Genomic DNA, 15,566 nt, shown 5'->3' on the forward strand with positions numbered 1-15,566 from the left:
CAACTTGCCAATTAGTGTTGTTGTTAGGAATAGCAAGCCTTACTACCACTTCAATCTACAACTTCTCATCCTCAATATTCCTTTGCACATCATAAGATGCACCAACACCTACAAGTCTATCATCATATATATTCTCTTTCCTAGGGGTGTTCTAAATATTAAATGCATTGAAACCTTTAAGAAAATCCCATACTCTATGTTTGTAAGACTTGAGCAAGCCATTCTTAGTGATATTATGATTTCTTACTTGATTAACCACCAACTCACTACCTCCATATACATTCAAGCTCCTATTCCTCTTCTTTGAGCAAGTAAAAGACCTTGAATCAAGGATTCATACTCGGTCACATTATTGGTACAACTAAATTGGAGTTTAAAGAAGAAGAAGTACCTTTCTTGTGCAAGAGAAATCAACATTATTGTTACTCTAGCTCCTATTCCTCTTTTTTAAGCAAGTAAAAGACCTTGAATCAAGGATTCATACTCGACCACATTATTGGTACAACTAAATTGGAGCCTAAAGAAGAAGAAGTTCCTTCCTTCTACAAGAGAAATCAACATCACACCCACCCCTAATCCATTCTTGTTTCTTGATCTATCAAAATACATATTCCATATCCCATTCATATCTTCTTTGGTCTTCATAAGGTTAGGGATAGGAGCATCCTTTTCTGACACACAATATTTTCCAAGATCTATCTCAAGGGTTTTCGATATTGGATCAAATTGATACGCATTAGCCCATTCATCTAAGAGAAAATCAAGTATCTCTACTAGAGAAGTGGTAGGCTCATTTACTATGTCATTATCATCCATCTCTAGGATAGTGAAATTCATATTGATGAGATTAGGTATGTAGGCTTCAATATGATGGAGGGATAGAGATAATACTTTGATTGAAGCCTTAGCTCCATATCTTATTCTAAAATATATATATGACCAATCAAAATAAATTTAACCACCTATTTGTATAGTGAAGCCCCTTGAAAGACAAATAGAAAAGTGCGGCTTGACCTCAACAATTCATATGCCTTGAGTTACAATACAACTAGTGCATTCATGTAGGGTCATTTCAATATCCCTAAGGATCCCTATAGTCTTAACAGTACTACCATCCAACTATAATACATCCCTAAAATGGGTTCATATTTCATTTCTAAAGGATTAGTAACACACTTAGGCATCACTGAACTACTAGCCCCTGAATCAATCATGCATTTATGGAATAGTTTATCCCTTATAATTAGAGAAACATAAAATGGAGGAGTTCTAACCTTTTTACTTGTTTCTATCTCCTTTGATGGTTGTACTAAGCTTGTGGCACTTTCTGTGCTAGGTAGTTGATCTTTTGGTTCAATACTTTCCAATTCTTGGTGCAGCGGCCTCTTTTGCATGGGTATATTAGCAACAACATCCCACATGGAAATATTCACATTTATCTTCTTCATCTACTCTACCATATTGAATGAGATTTTAGGTTCTCTAATAAAAACCTTGGTAACTGTATGTGTAGGGGGTTGAGTTGGAATAACCTGGGGACCATTCATGCCTCCTATGTTATTATTTTGTCTTTGTTGTTGAGGAGCATTGGATCAATCATTAATTTATTGTACATGAGGTACTACATTTGATGTTGAAGCTTGATTAGAAGGAGGAGGGGTGGCATCTTCAATAGCTCTTCTTTTGCTCCTAGTATTGTGATCAATGAAGTCCTAGTTTACATTACAATGTTCCTCTAACTAATTATTCATGAAGGAGAAATCACTCTATCTTTGCATATGTGAGGAATATTTGGGTTGGATTAAATTATATGATTGTCCTACTATAGGTTCTTGGGTGGTCAAAGCTAAATAGGATTCAACCTTTTGACATGTAAAATAGGCATAGGAGTAATTGCAAGAGGGACAAAAATCTTGATCCTAAGCCATATTATTTTGAGGGACAATAATTCTACTTTGATTTGCATTTGAGGTGGAAGCATGACTATTCTACCTACTTTAGTCAAAAGAATTATTCTCATAATTATGATTTGGAAGCCTACCATTGTTCAGAGCTTGATATTGTAGTTAATGAGCCTTAGTACCTTGAGCTTGCTATCTCTCCAGAGTCACCACTTTGTTGCTCATTTTCTGTATCACAAAGAAGCTATCCTCCAAATTCCTCTCTTGACCTTGTAATATTTTATCTATGTTCAACATCATAGACCACATCATCTCTTTGATTTCATCCATTCTATTTGAAGGTGTGGAAGCTTGAGGGGCTAGATCAAGGGGTTGTGATGTGGAAGTTGTGGGAATAAGGGCTATCGTTGGTTGATGATTTCAGATATCAAGGAAGAAAGGCAGAGGAGGCCTTGGAGCTAGCTTTCCTCCTTGTATCAATATGTTCTCTACCCTTACTACTATTTCATAAGCATCGGGTAAGGTATCTCCTCCCATGGTTTGGATTGTAGTGGCAATATCATTGTTAAAATCTCTAAGCTAATGTAAGAAGGAATTACCAAGGGTAGACTTCACTGAAGTAGGTATTCTATCCCATGTCTTTTGCAATTTGTAGTTGAAATTAGTCATACATTCACTAGGGGCTCTTTTTATGGTGGTTAGGTGTTCTAAAAGTGACAAATAGTCACTCTTGTTCTCGAAGTACTTACATAATCCTACTCCTAACCCATCCCAATTTGTTATAGAACCATGTGATAGACCCCGATACCATTGTAGAGATTTCCCTTTTAAAGATGAAGCTAGGACTCTAATGGGGACATCATCTTCTATGATACCATGGATATTGTAGACATTTGCGACCTCTTGAATGTGTTCTAAGAGAGAGATAGAAGCTTCACCAGTGAATTTAGGTATACTTTTAAGGGAAGATAGTGGTATCTCATGTTTTTGGACTAAAAAAAGAGAACTTCCACCATTAAAGGTGGCAAAAGCATGAGCTCTAGCAATATAAGAAAGTGGTCTATTGATATGAGCTGATGGCAACCCAGGTTGAGATCTCTCAATAGGAGGAGTGGAAATTGATCTTGTAGGGGTATGTATTTCCTCTATACTCCGAATTGGTGATAAAAATACTCTAGACTTTATTCCTCTAGGATTTGAAGATGAAATCTCTTGATATTGGAACTTACCTCTAGAAGATTCCCTTGTTTCAACTTTGGGCATGAATCACAAAAACTAGGTCTAAAACTAGATGTATTTGAATTTTTGAGTCATCAAGTACTTGAAGAATGAGCCTCTTGAAGGCTTTAATACTAAACATAGTACTATCTCCTCAGCATAACCATGAAATATCCTTCTTCTTGACACCAGTAGACTTGAAATCATCTTGAATATAGTCACCCCAAGCATGCCAAAAACTGTTGTCACAAAATGTTGCACCCATGTCAAAAATTTTTACCTAAGGACAACCTTGTGAAATATAGAAACAACCTCCAAGATATGGGACTTGAACTATGAGGTTGAGTCTCTAGAGAATGTCAGCTTTCTTTACTATCAGGGTGCAACTAACTACACTTCGAGAGGAAAAGGGAGAAGGAATACATGAAAGCGAATCTATCTAGTCTAACCTTAGAGGTGATGCACCAAAATAGAGTGTTTGACCTTATCTCTACCCATAAATGCACAATTAACTAGTTATAACCTCAAGGAATATAAATTTGGACTTTTCTTAATTCAACAACCACATGTAGATCAACCAACAAAAGAATGGTATAGGGAGAGACTTCACTTAATAGCATTCAAATGCCAAAAGTAGATATAATCATGTAAATTACAAAATATAAAAAAAAACATTAACCAAAGGCAAAACAATCATGCACAGTGTGTTAATGGCTCAAATGAGACTCACCAAAGGATTACAATGGCTTAGAAGGTATGAGAAATTATGGCAACATGCATAGAAACAATACTAGAGAATCAGAGAAAGATCAACCCTTACAAAGAATACAAAATATACCTTTATAGATTAGGCATAACTGAGATATTCCCAACCTAGTATATTTATAGAGGCATGAAAATCATGGAACCTTGACTGGAATAAACCTATAAGTGAAAAAGAAATGTCAATCAATGCTAAAACTCCTCAAAATAGATGATTATATGATGGAAAAGAGTGCCTTTGCATCATTTCAAACCTAGCATTAACTCTATAGTGGTTGAAATTGATCAAAAAGATCAGATCATGCAAAAAAACCCAATCTTTCCCTATTTTTGGCTTATGAAATCAGCAAGGTCAACGGGTCAACCCAGTCACAAAACTAGAAACCTCTACATAGACCAACCATATCATTTCCTTTTTCCACCTCATGTAGTCTTCACATGTTTGACCATATCATGTTTAACTAACTACACCAAATTCAAACTTAATTGTGATGGCTTATGATATTGTCAACCTTAACTGTGATGTTAAGCTAACTACACCTACCAAAATGGGCCCACTAGGACACATGGTGAATCCTTTCTATGTCATTATAGCTATAGGTTGAGCAAATTCTCATAGAGACAAATCAAGAGATGTTGATGTTCCTCTATCTGATGATCCTGAGAAATCATTAATCCTACCAATTCACCAACCAATAGAAACTAGGTCCTTTGCCAACCTATATGACACTTCATCCACATCACATTGTGGCCCATAGAAGGGAAGGGTCATCCATACCAAAGGGCCCTCCATACCACATCAACTCGTCACTTTGTTGCTATGACTAAATATCAAGAAACTTCTCATAGTGACAAAGTGAAAACCCTTAATTTGTTTGCATTGGATGGTAGAAAGTACAAAATAAGAACATGTGGCCCACAACCTAAACATATTAGAGGCTCAAGCAATGAAAATCCCAACATATGCTAGCTTAGTTTCACACATCACCTTATCACCCTATGGCCCACATGACACACCACTGACATGTTAGCACAATCAAAAGGATGGCCCAATAAATAAACTCAAACCCACATAGACATGTGACATGATATCACTTTGTCGCATGACATAAAGAATGTATAGCTCCATGTAGCAATAAAGAGACCACTCTTGATTATCCTTGATCTGATGACAAGGAGGTTGCACAATGAATTGGTGCATAAAAGGAAAGGACCCACCTTGCACAATCATTACCCTAGCTAATGACAAACCAACAAAATGTTGATGTGCTCTGATAGGAAGGGATCCACTAAACTATCACTATGTTGCATGAAATAAAGGTTGTATGACTCCACATAGCAATAAAGTAACCACTGTGAATGATGAAGGGTCTGATGGCAAGGAAGTTGTGGGCCCACAAAATATTAAAGTGCACAGTCACTTAGGAAATAAATCATAGCCTAAAGTTTAACATGAAGTAATTTTTCACCATTTTAGTTAAATTTTCAAATATGGCAATTTTTCCAGGAAGGCATAATGACCAACAAGTCCTAACCTTATCATCTTTTCTTTTCTTTTCATCTTCAACTATGGCTTGATTCATATAAATATTTTCTAAATGACCAAGTTCTTTGCATATTGTTACCCAATTTTTAGTTCATCCCATTTTTTCTTTAGGTTGAAGTTAAGTTAATGTGTCAATGATTGATTATATGTCTAGAATGCCTCTAGGATGACTTCTCTTCTCATCATCCCCTTTCAAGCTAACCTATGCGAGAAACTATGTAAGAATCGAATTGGTCATGCACTAGGTGATTTGGTTTTGGTGTGTTAATTATAATCATCTCCTTAGTGAGAAAAATGCCTACAAACTCCAATGATTCATCATCTAAGGATTCAGAAGGATTTCAAGGACAAAGATCTATTGTAATTGCATTTCAATGGAAAATATCATAGGTGATCGAGCTTAGTATGTAGAGAAACCAATTTTTATCAAAAGCTACATAGACAAATGGAAGATTCAATCAACAAAAGGAATACACACCATTGGTTAGTTGAAAATTTAGTTGCTATTAAAATGGATCCTTGACCGTTGGATGAAGATCAGATCAAAGACCATCAGAACATCACAAAAGTTGAACAATAAGTTCAATCTTAAGTCATGAAGTTCTGCATAAAGGTATAGTCAATTTTACATGGTTAATGCAACATCACAGGTGGAAAAATAGTTGAATATTTTCAAGTTCTGAGGATGTGAAGAATGAACATGACAATTAAGATTTAAGGATATCACATGGTTGCAGGCAGTTTAAGTTAGTTATGAGTTAAGGTTGAGAAGTAGCAAAAGTTGAAGATCACATTGTTGCTAGTAGAAAGGTAACCTGAGCTTAATGTTATGATGGAATGAAAGTATGAATTTTTTAAGGTTAATTGTTAAAGAAGGTTGTGATAGTGTGAGAGATAGCAGTAGTTAAGGTGAACAGTTTTTGTAAGGTTGCTAGTTAAGAAACATTCAAGACATTTTCAAGTTGTGATGTGGAGAATGCATATAAATTGCATCATTACACCATGTTAATATTGAACCTCAACTATGGCTACAAAGCTACAAGAGATAGTAGTGGTTAAATCAAACAATTATCGCATGCTCATAGGAAGTTAAGGCTAACCATGAGTCAAGGCAACAAAGCAGCGAAAGCTCATTGTCATAGCTTCATATGGTGAAGAAATGTTAAGTCATAGACTACACCAAAGATATGAGGTAGTCAATTCATGGGTGATCACAATATTGTGGCTTGATTTTGGTTTCAAGGTATCTAAGTTGTGATGGTGTGTAGAGCATAAAAATGATAGTCAAAACTAACAATCGCAGCCTTGCAAGTGTTTAGGTTGACTTTCAAATTTGGGTTGCAAAGTCATGAATGGTAATCTAGGTAGTTAAGTATGTATCGATCACAACATCACATGAAGTAATATAGTTAAGATATTTTAAGTGTCAAAGCTATAAATAGTAACCCAAATCATCAACGTATCCTAGTCATCCAACAAAATCAAATCAATGCCTCTCACTTTCCTGCTTTTCATAGATGCATGAAGTATAACCAATGTAGTAAAATGAGCACTAAACATGTGTATATAGAGGGACCCATAAAAAATTCATTAAAAAATAATGTCATGATCATCAATTCAAGATCGACAACCAGAATTCAAACTTACTCTAACAGTTGAAATACAAATTACATGGATTTGGCACCAACAACAAAATACAAAAGGAATGAATATTTTCATAGGATTTTTGAAGTCACCTAAAGATAAATAGTCACTAGGTGTTCTCAAAGGTTCCATGGGATCAGAATCATTGCTAATAAAGATACCACATGTCTATATCATGCTATAGATTAGATATTTTCATGTTTTCTTTCTTTTGTGTGATTGTTGCACTACCAAAAATTGAGGAATGACAAAAGACTATAAATGTAATTTTTGATGATAATAAAAAGGTTACAAAACTTGATAGTGAATTAGCTATGCAATTCCACTTACCCTATTTGATGTTAAGGTTTTGTTGTTCCAACTTAGTTTAAAGTAGTTCTTGCATAAAGAGTTGAAAGATAATTGTGTGTGGCTCTATTATCTCCTTTTGAATTCCATTTCATCATGGTGCTAGGAGTATAAGTAATTCCATTTGCTATCCATATATGATTCTTTTTCTTCTCTCCCTCTTTTTGTTTTTATTTGTTAGGGTTAAGAATTAGGATTGTATAAATAGAAATTGATTTTAGTCAGAAAATAGATAGAAGTGCTATAAGATAATTCATGAAAAACATTCCATTCATTAAAAAATAAGATCATGATTGTCAATTCAAGATTGATGACTAGAATTCAAACTTACTATAACCATTGAAATATTAATTACATGGATTGGGTGCCAACAATAGAATACAAAAGAAATGAAGATTTTCATAGGATTTTTGAAGTAGCCTCAAGATAAATAGTCACCATATGTTATCATAGGTGCCATGGGATCAAAATTATTGCTGAGAAATATGCCACATGTCTATAATATGCTATAAATTAGATTTTTCCTTTTTTTCTTTTTTTTTTGTGTCTATTGCACTGCAAAAAAATTGAGGAATGAAAAAAGACTATAAATGTAATTTCTAATGATAATGAAAAGGTCAAAAAACTTGATGGTGAATTGGCTCTGTAATTTCACTTACCCTATTTGTTATTAACATTTTGTTGTTCCAACTTAGTTTAAAGTAGTTCCTACATAAAGAGTTGCAAGCCAATTGTGTGTGGCTCTATTATCTTCTTTTGAACTCCATTTCATCACGCTGTTAGTAGTATAAGTAATTCCTTTTACTGTCCATATATGATTATGTTTCTTCTGTCCCTCTTATTTTTTTCTTTGTTAGGGTTAACAATCAGGATTGCATAAATAGAAATTGATTGTAGTTAGAAACTAGATAGAAGTGATGCAAGATAATTCATTACAAATATTACATTGGGGTTGTGATTTATCTAAATCCATTTTTCGTAAATTATTTGTCTACAAGTAATTTGGTTAGACTTTACATCTCTCAAGTTAAGAGCTTATTCTATCATAAACTTATGATTTCAAAAAGACATATTTATTGTAGATCATTCCAATTAAGGGAGGTGTACCTTTTAATTTAGAGGGAAGTGATAAAATGCATACACCGACCCATTTGTTGGTGACATCATTTTATCTCTCTAAAACATTGGGTATTAAAAGATTTAGGTTATAAATCACAACATGAGAACAAACCATTAAGCAACACATACATAACATCTTTTGGTAGGATCCCTCTTTTTGAAGTGTGTCCTCATAATGTTAGCTACAATGCGTTCATATTATCCACATAGATAACATATGTACCAAGTTTTGTAATCCCAAACTAAGATTCCTTTAGCAAGTTATTCAGTAGGATTCCATTTATTGGTTCTACGCTTTGAAGATCTATGACCTTTTTTGTTACATGTGAAGAATTGTCCTTCAAACTTATTTTTCTTTGTACCTTCACTTGCTCTATGTCCATGTTTGTTATAACTATAACATTTACCATTAAACTTTGACTTTCCATTGCTCCAAAATTTGTTTGATGCATGCCCTAACTTTTCACAATGATTACATGTAGGTCTTTTGTTGTTTTGAGCTCCTTGCTATGATTATTCTCCGTGTCCAATGTAGCCCAATCCTGCTTGCCTTTTGTGTCTATTTTGACATAGCTCAACCAATTGATCCATGCTTTCTTGTGATCTCATCATTTTTTCATTGGTTTTTTTCCTCTAAGATCACTTATGAGTCTTTCATTTTTTGTCCTTTGATTGATAACTTCTTGATTTGTATTATTCAACTAATTTATCATATATGCCTGATGTAATGAAAGCTAGTGGATTTTATTGTCCTTTTCTTCTATTTTGGTTTTGAGTAACTTTTTGTCTTCTTCTGCCATGTCTTTATCATTTTTGGCTTTGTTTTTCTATTCCATAACTTCACATATCCTGACTGAATAAATCTATTATTCTCTTTTTAAGTTTACTAACTTCTTGTAGAATGAGGTTCCTTCCAAGTAGATCTTGTATAGATGCATCTGCTTCATCATAACTTATTTCTTTATAAATATATTCAATTATTTCTTTTTTGCATAGATTATCATTCATCTGTACTACCAGTTATTTTCTTCTATTCATGGATTGAGAGAGTTGATTCTTCAGTTTCTTGATTTGTTCTAAGGCCATATGTAGATCCAAATTTTCATTTTCAATGGCTTCCTCTAGTTTGTATACTTCCATTATCTCTGATATTTGCTCTCAAGCTACTAAATTTTGATAGGATAACCTTGATCTCATACTAATTTTTAGAAATGTAATGCAAGCTATATGACTGAGAGGGGGGAGGGGTGAATCAGTAACCATTAAAAGTTCTTTCTCTTAATCCACTTTATTATTTGTTCTAGTCTACTTACATGCATGAAACATAAATTAATAAAGTAACAACACCATAACACGATATTCGGTAACCTAGAAACCATCCAAGTAGAAGGTAAAATTGGGGTGGGGATGACACCCACATTGCTTCACCATTACATAATAAAGTTGGCATATTAGTGCTTACAAATAATCACTTTTGGTTATCTAATCAGCTAAGAGTAAATAGGACTATTAGGTCCACATTGTAAAAGGATTTATACAACACAATTAAGTATGTACTCTATTAGAATTTTTTGCAAAGGACTATTAGGTCCACCCTATTGATGGATTTGATTGATGCACCTATTATGATGAATCAGTGAATTGATCTCTACTATGCAACTTACTTTGCCGATGAATATCCCTTAAAATAAGTTGATCACCTAACTATGATAGATGAGTCTCTTACTTTCCTCTATGCTTTTCATATTCACTTGTATGCAATGTTATTCAATTCATTTTACACCATTTGGTTAATCAAAGTAACTTATATTTATATCCATGAAAATAATTGCATTAACAAGTCGAATACAACTTCAATAGTTTCAAAAATAATTACCAAGTTGGCTCATTGCTAAGACTTGGATCCAATAGCTTAGTCAGGTGATACTAAAGACACTTGAACAACAATGTCACCTTGGCTAGCTCTGGCACTCAGTTGATACTAGATGCTTAGTTCATACTAATCACTCGGCAAACTAGTTAGCTAAATTCACACTACCCTGCCTTCAATCAGTCAACACTTCTCACTTTTTTCTTGGTAACACTATTAACTTGGTTCATACATAAGCTTAATTAACACTTCTACCTAGTATCTTGGTCACTACTAAATTATCATAATGACTAAGTGTTTTGGCACTAATTGACAATATGTCACACTATAAGGTTAACACCTTGTGGTTTTATTTCATCTCTTTTAGATTCATCATCATTTCCTCATACAACCATCTTCTTAGGTTAAGTGGGGCATTGTTGTAAATAATCTGGTATGCTCCATATACCACTCTAAAAGGTACATTATTTGTATTTCTAGAAAAATAGATACCCTAGTAGAAAACCTTGTCATAGGGTATGGCATATTATCCATGGCTAGTGACCATGCTTCCTTCCTTGCTCTGGTCATTTATGAAAATTCATCAACTGTGATATTTTATGTGTTGATCTTTACTCTAGTGTCATTGAATCATGTTAACCTATAAATGACTTCTTTTTTATTATGTAAGGCCTATCAAGCCACATTTAATCTTCATTTACTCTACGTAGTAAAATTCTCACCTAATCTTCTTGAATGAAGTCAAGATTTGCTATTACATGATTTAATGTGGTGTTCAACAGGTGATTTCATTGCTTCTTCAATATTTTATTCTCCACAAATGTGTAGAATACCTTATCAATTTTGTCAACTCCCAACTCTACAATTTTTAGAATACCTTATCAATTTTGTCAACTCCCAACTCTACAATTTTTACTTTAAATATGCAATTATATCTTAAATGAGTAGCATGTTTGTAGGTAGTGAGGATAGTGTTATTTTCTAGTTCCCTATGTCTCCCCTTACTAAGGTATCTCATACTCCAGCTCATTAAATTCCTTATTGGTAATCAACTCAATTTTCTGAATACTATGTTCCATAATGCCTTGTGTTCTTTTCTAAAATTGATTTCCTTTTCTTTCTTCCATCTCTGTACCTTTAGGTTAGAAATTTATTTGTGGGTAGAATGGCATGCGATTTCTCAGCTAGTTTTTTTGCAATTTATCTCAACTCAATAATTTGAGTTTATAAATTGGTTAATCACACCTTTTCATCCTATTTATACTCTTAACTAAATAATAATTAGGTTAACATTAATATATAATGGTAAACAAAATTTTTACCTAGTGACAATTTTTTAATTAATACAAATAACCTAAGTAGAAAGAATCGTCATCCTTACACACACATGTCTCATCATAGGTTCCTCATGCTTATTTAGTAAATAATCTTACCAATTTTTGATAGGGGACTAGTGTATGATATTTTATTTTGCACATAACCTCTTATCTTAAATTAGCTTAGTTTGGATTAGATGTCTCACCCTCGACTAGTGATCTCCCAACCTCTTCAAACTTGGTCACTTCACCCTCATTGGCCTTCTTTTCCCATACTTTGTTGAAGTCTCTTCAAAATTCCTCTTTTTCTATAATCTTTCTCTTTCCTCTGTTATCTAGGTTTTTCACTTCAGATCTTATTCTTAATTTATAGTCTCTAGCAAGATTACCTATATTGCCACAATGGTAACATGTCATTCTCATTCCTCCAAATGGTCCTAAGTAGTTTCTTTAACTAGTTCTTAGCTTTTAGTATTATGTCATATGTCCTCATTTCTCATAGCTTGAACACACTGGTGCACTACAAGTGCTCTTCCAATTGGGACTAGAGGTCCTTTGAGATTGCTAGACAAACTTTTCTCCTAATCTACAAATCTCAGCCTTATGTTTGTACTTGTTACATAAGTAATAGTATCCATCAAATATTTCCTCATGTGAATGAGATCTACGTTCTTGAGAAGAGTCACTATACTAGTGGCATGTGTTACAATACTTGTAGAAGGTATTATGTGTTGTGGGTGCAACCTTTCTATGCCAATGCACATTTTAAGTGTGACCTACTTTACCACAAAAATGAAAGGTTGGTTTCTTAGGTTTCTTACCTTTAGGTGATGTTTTCCCTTGTCTTCATTGGTTTTGGTTCTTTCTAACATATGTCTCACTTGTTTCAATCATGTTGTCACCTTCATATCCAAGAGTAGTTATGCTCCTAGTCTTCCTTTAGGCCTTGAATTGTTTGTCAATCTTCTCAAAGTTGTTGTTGAACATTTTTAGCTTCTCATTATTTCATTGGTGATCCTTTGTTCATCAATTGTCTTTTTTATTTTTTACCATTGTCTTTGCTTCTTATTCTTCCCTTACTACATTCTCATCTTTTTTTGGTCCTTGTGTCACCTTTCTCTTTATGTTCTTGGCTTAGCTTCTCTGACACTTCTAATTATTTCTACAACTTTGTGATAGACTTTCTTTACTTCTCATTATCACATATGAGGTCATAGATTGCTAACTTTTAACCATCTATGTTGTTTTCATCTTTCATTTTCTCAATGATTGTATGACTTTCACTTAGTTTATTCATGAGTTTCTCTCTCTTTGCTAGTGATTCTCTTGAATTCTCCTTTAAGTCATAAATAGTGTCCAAATCTTCCCCATACTTCTTTTTGTGCTTCATGTCTCTATTTGATATTCCCTTAAGTCATCAAGAATATAGCTATTAGGATTCAAGCTCTAATACCAATTTAAAGCACTCCAGAAAAAGAATTAGATCAAAAGGATTTATGGTTTGAAAGTTATTGCAGTTTTAAGTTGCTTGGAGACCCCCTAAGAGCACTTCAAAGTTAGATTTGAGGCACTAAATGGCCTTTTATGAGCCCAAAAAATGGGAGACAAGAAAACCTCATCATAGGGCTATAGAATTCTTGGAGAGCTTCCCAAAAATGTAAACAGTTCATCAATTGGAATCTTGGATCAAAAGTTATGCCTCTCAAAAGGTGGACTACCATTCCTGGATTCTTCTAATTTTGCACCAACTTATAAATTATTTTCTAGAACCTTTTATTTTGCCAGTGGATTCCAAATGGCATATTCCAAAATGTATTCCTAATCCTAAACCTAATCAGGGTTACTTAAGGTCATTTTTGGCATTGTAAATGTAGTTTTTTGGTGAAGTTTGGGAGAAGGTACTATGAGGAGTGTTTTTCTCTATAATCAGACCATTGTAAGCCCCTAGGGAAAATCTTTGAGTCTAATTTCATTGTACTAAATGTAACATCATATCACTTCTGATAATAATATTCCCCTCTTCCTATTGTATTCATTTTTTCTTGTATTGTGCCCTCATCAAGTGGTATCAAAGTGGGTTTTCCTTAAGTGTGTAGACAGAGTGTCGACTATGAGGTAGTTTGCACTAAGACTGTGTGGTTGTGGGTTTTGATATAGCACAAATATACCTCCATAAATGGAGCATGGTGGAAAGTTTGGAGTTGTTCCTCCTGAGGTTAGAGCCCTCCAAAGACAAGTTTAGGCATTACAAGAGGAGATCCATAGAGGGATGAATATTGTCATAGGTGATGAAAGTGAGGAAGAAAATGAAGAAGAAATAAATATTGTGTAGGAAGGGGAAGGAGATGGAGAAGTCCTAAACCAAGTAGAGAAGCCTTTTAGAGCCATTTCCACGCTAGGAAAAAGACCTAAAATTGACATTGGCATGTTTTTGAGAAATCTAAACATAGATGAGTTGATCAACTAAATCAATGACCTAGAGGAAAATTTTGAGTATGAGGATATTGGGGACCCTAATAGGGTTAAGTTTGCTAAGACCAAAATGAAAGGCCATGCCAAAACTTGGTGGCAAGAGGTTTAGTTGGAAAGTAATAGAAGAGGTAAGGAGAAAATTACAAGATGGGATCACATGGTGGACAAACTAAAGAAGTAGTTCATTCCTATTGATTATGAGCTTGATTTGTTCAAGAAGATGTAAGGGTTAAAGAAAGTAGAAAAATCTATCCAAGAATACACAGAGGAGTTTTACCAAATCCTTATTAGGGCAAGGCATGTAGAAGAAAAATGAATATTTCTCATTACCTTAATAGGTTAAGACCTAGCATTCAGGAGGAGTTAAGTCTGGTTAGAATGACTAGCATTGAAGAGGCATACCAATTTGCTTTGTGATTTGGCGAGAAGTTAAACAAAAATTTTGATGGAAGGCAAAGAGGGCACAATCAGGGAGGAAGGGGTGGAAACAGGTCATTTGGAGGCTGAAATGAGAACTAGAAGGTTTCTCATTACCTTAATAGTTTAAGACCTAGCATTCAGGAGGAGTTAAGTTTGGTTAGAATGACTAGCATTGAAGAGGCATACCAGTTTGCTTTGTGAGTTGGGGAGAAGTTAAACAAAAAATTTGATGGAAGGCAAAGAGGGCACAATCAGGGAGGAAGGGGTGGCAACAGGTCATTTGGAGGCTGAAATGAGAACTAGAAGAAAAATGAAGATGTGAATACTAGCCAAAACTAGAGGAATGAGGGTTTCAATCACTCCCATGATCAAAACTTTGGAGATTAGAGAGGAAGAGGTAGAAGAAATGGACAAAATTCAAGAAGAGGAGGCTTCTTTGATACCTATTTTCATTACAATGAAGAAGGTCATCATGCCTCTGAATGCCTTCAATGCCAAGGAAGGATAGATAGGAGAGCTAATGTTCAAGCAAGGGTTTCTCATGTGGATGATGATGCACAGTCATCACATTTAGAGGATGCAAAAAAAGGAGAGGTTCTAGTTAATGAAAGGGACTTGGTGAGTGGCAAGACTAAACTTGGACAAAGGAGGAGTTTGTTCTGTACTAGGTGCAAGTGTGAGGGTAAATGTTGTGATGTGATTATTATTGGTGGGAGCACTAACAACTTGGTGTGAGAAGAAATGCTCTCAAAGCTAAAGCTCAAGAGTGAGAAACATCCCCATCCCTATTGGATTTCTTGGGAGAAAAATGATCATAAGGTCTTGGTTAGTGAGTAATGTTTGGTAAAGTTCAAGATTGGGAGTTACCATGACAAGGCTCTTTGTGACATCATCCCAATGGATGTCTACCAGTTATTGTTGAGAAGGTTGTGGCAGTTTGATAGGCATGT

This window comes from Cupressus sempervirens, chromosome 3 (assembly GCF_028749045.1).
Source record: "Cupressus sempervirens isolate cs-2001-9-10 chromosome 3, ASM2874904v1, whole genome shotgun sequence".
Lineage (NCBI taxonomy): Eukaryota > Viridiplantae > Streptophyta > Pinopsida > Cupressales > Cupressaceae > Cupressus > Cupressus sempervirens.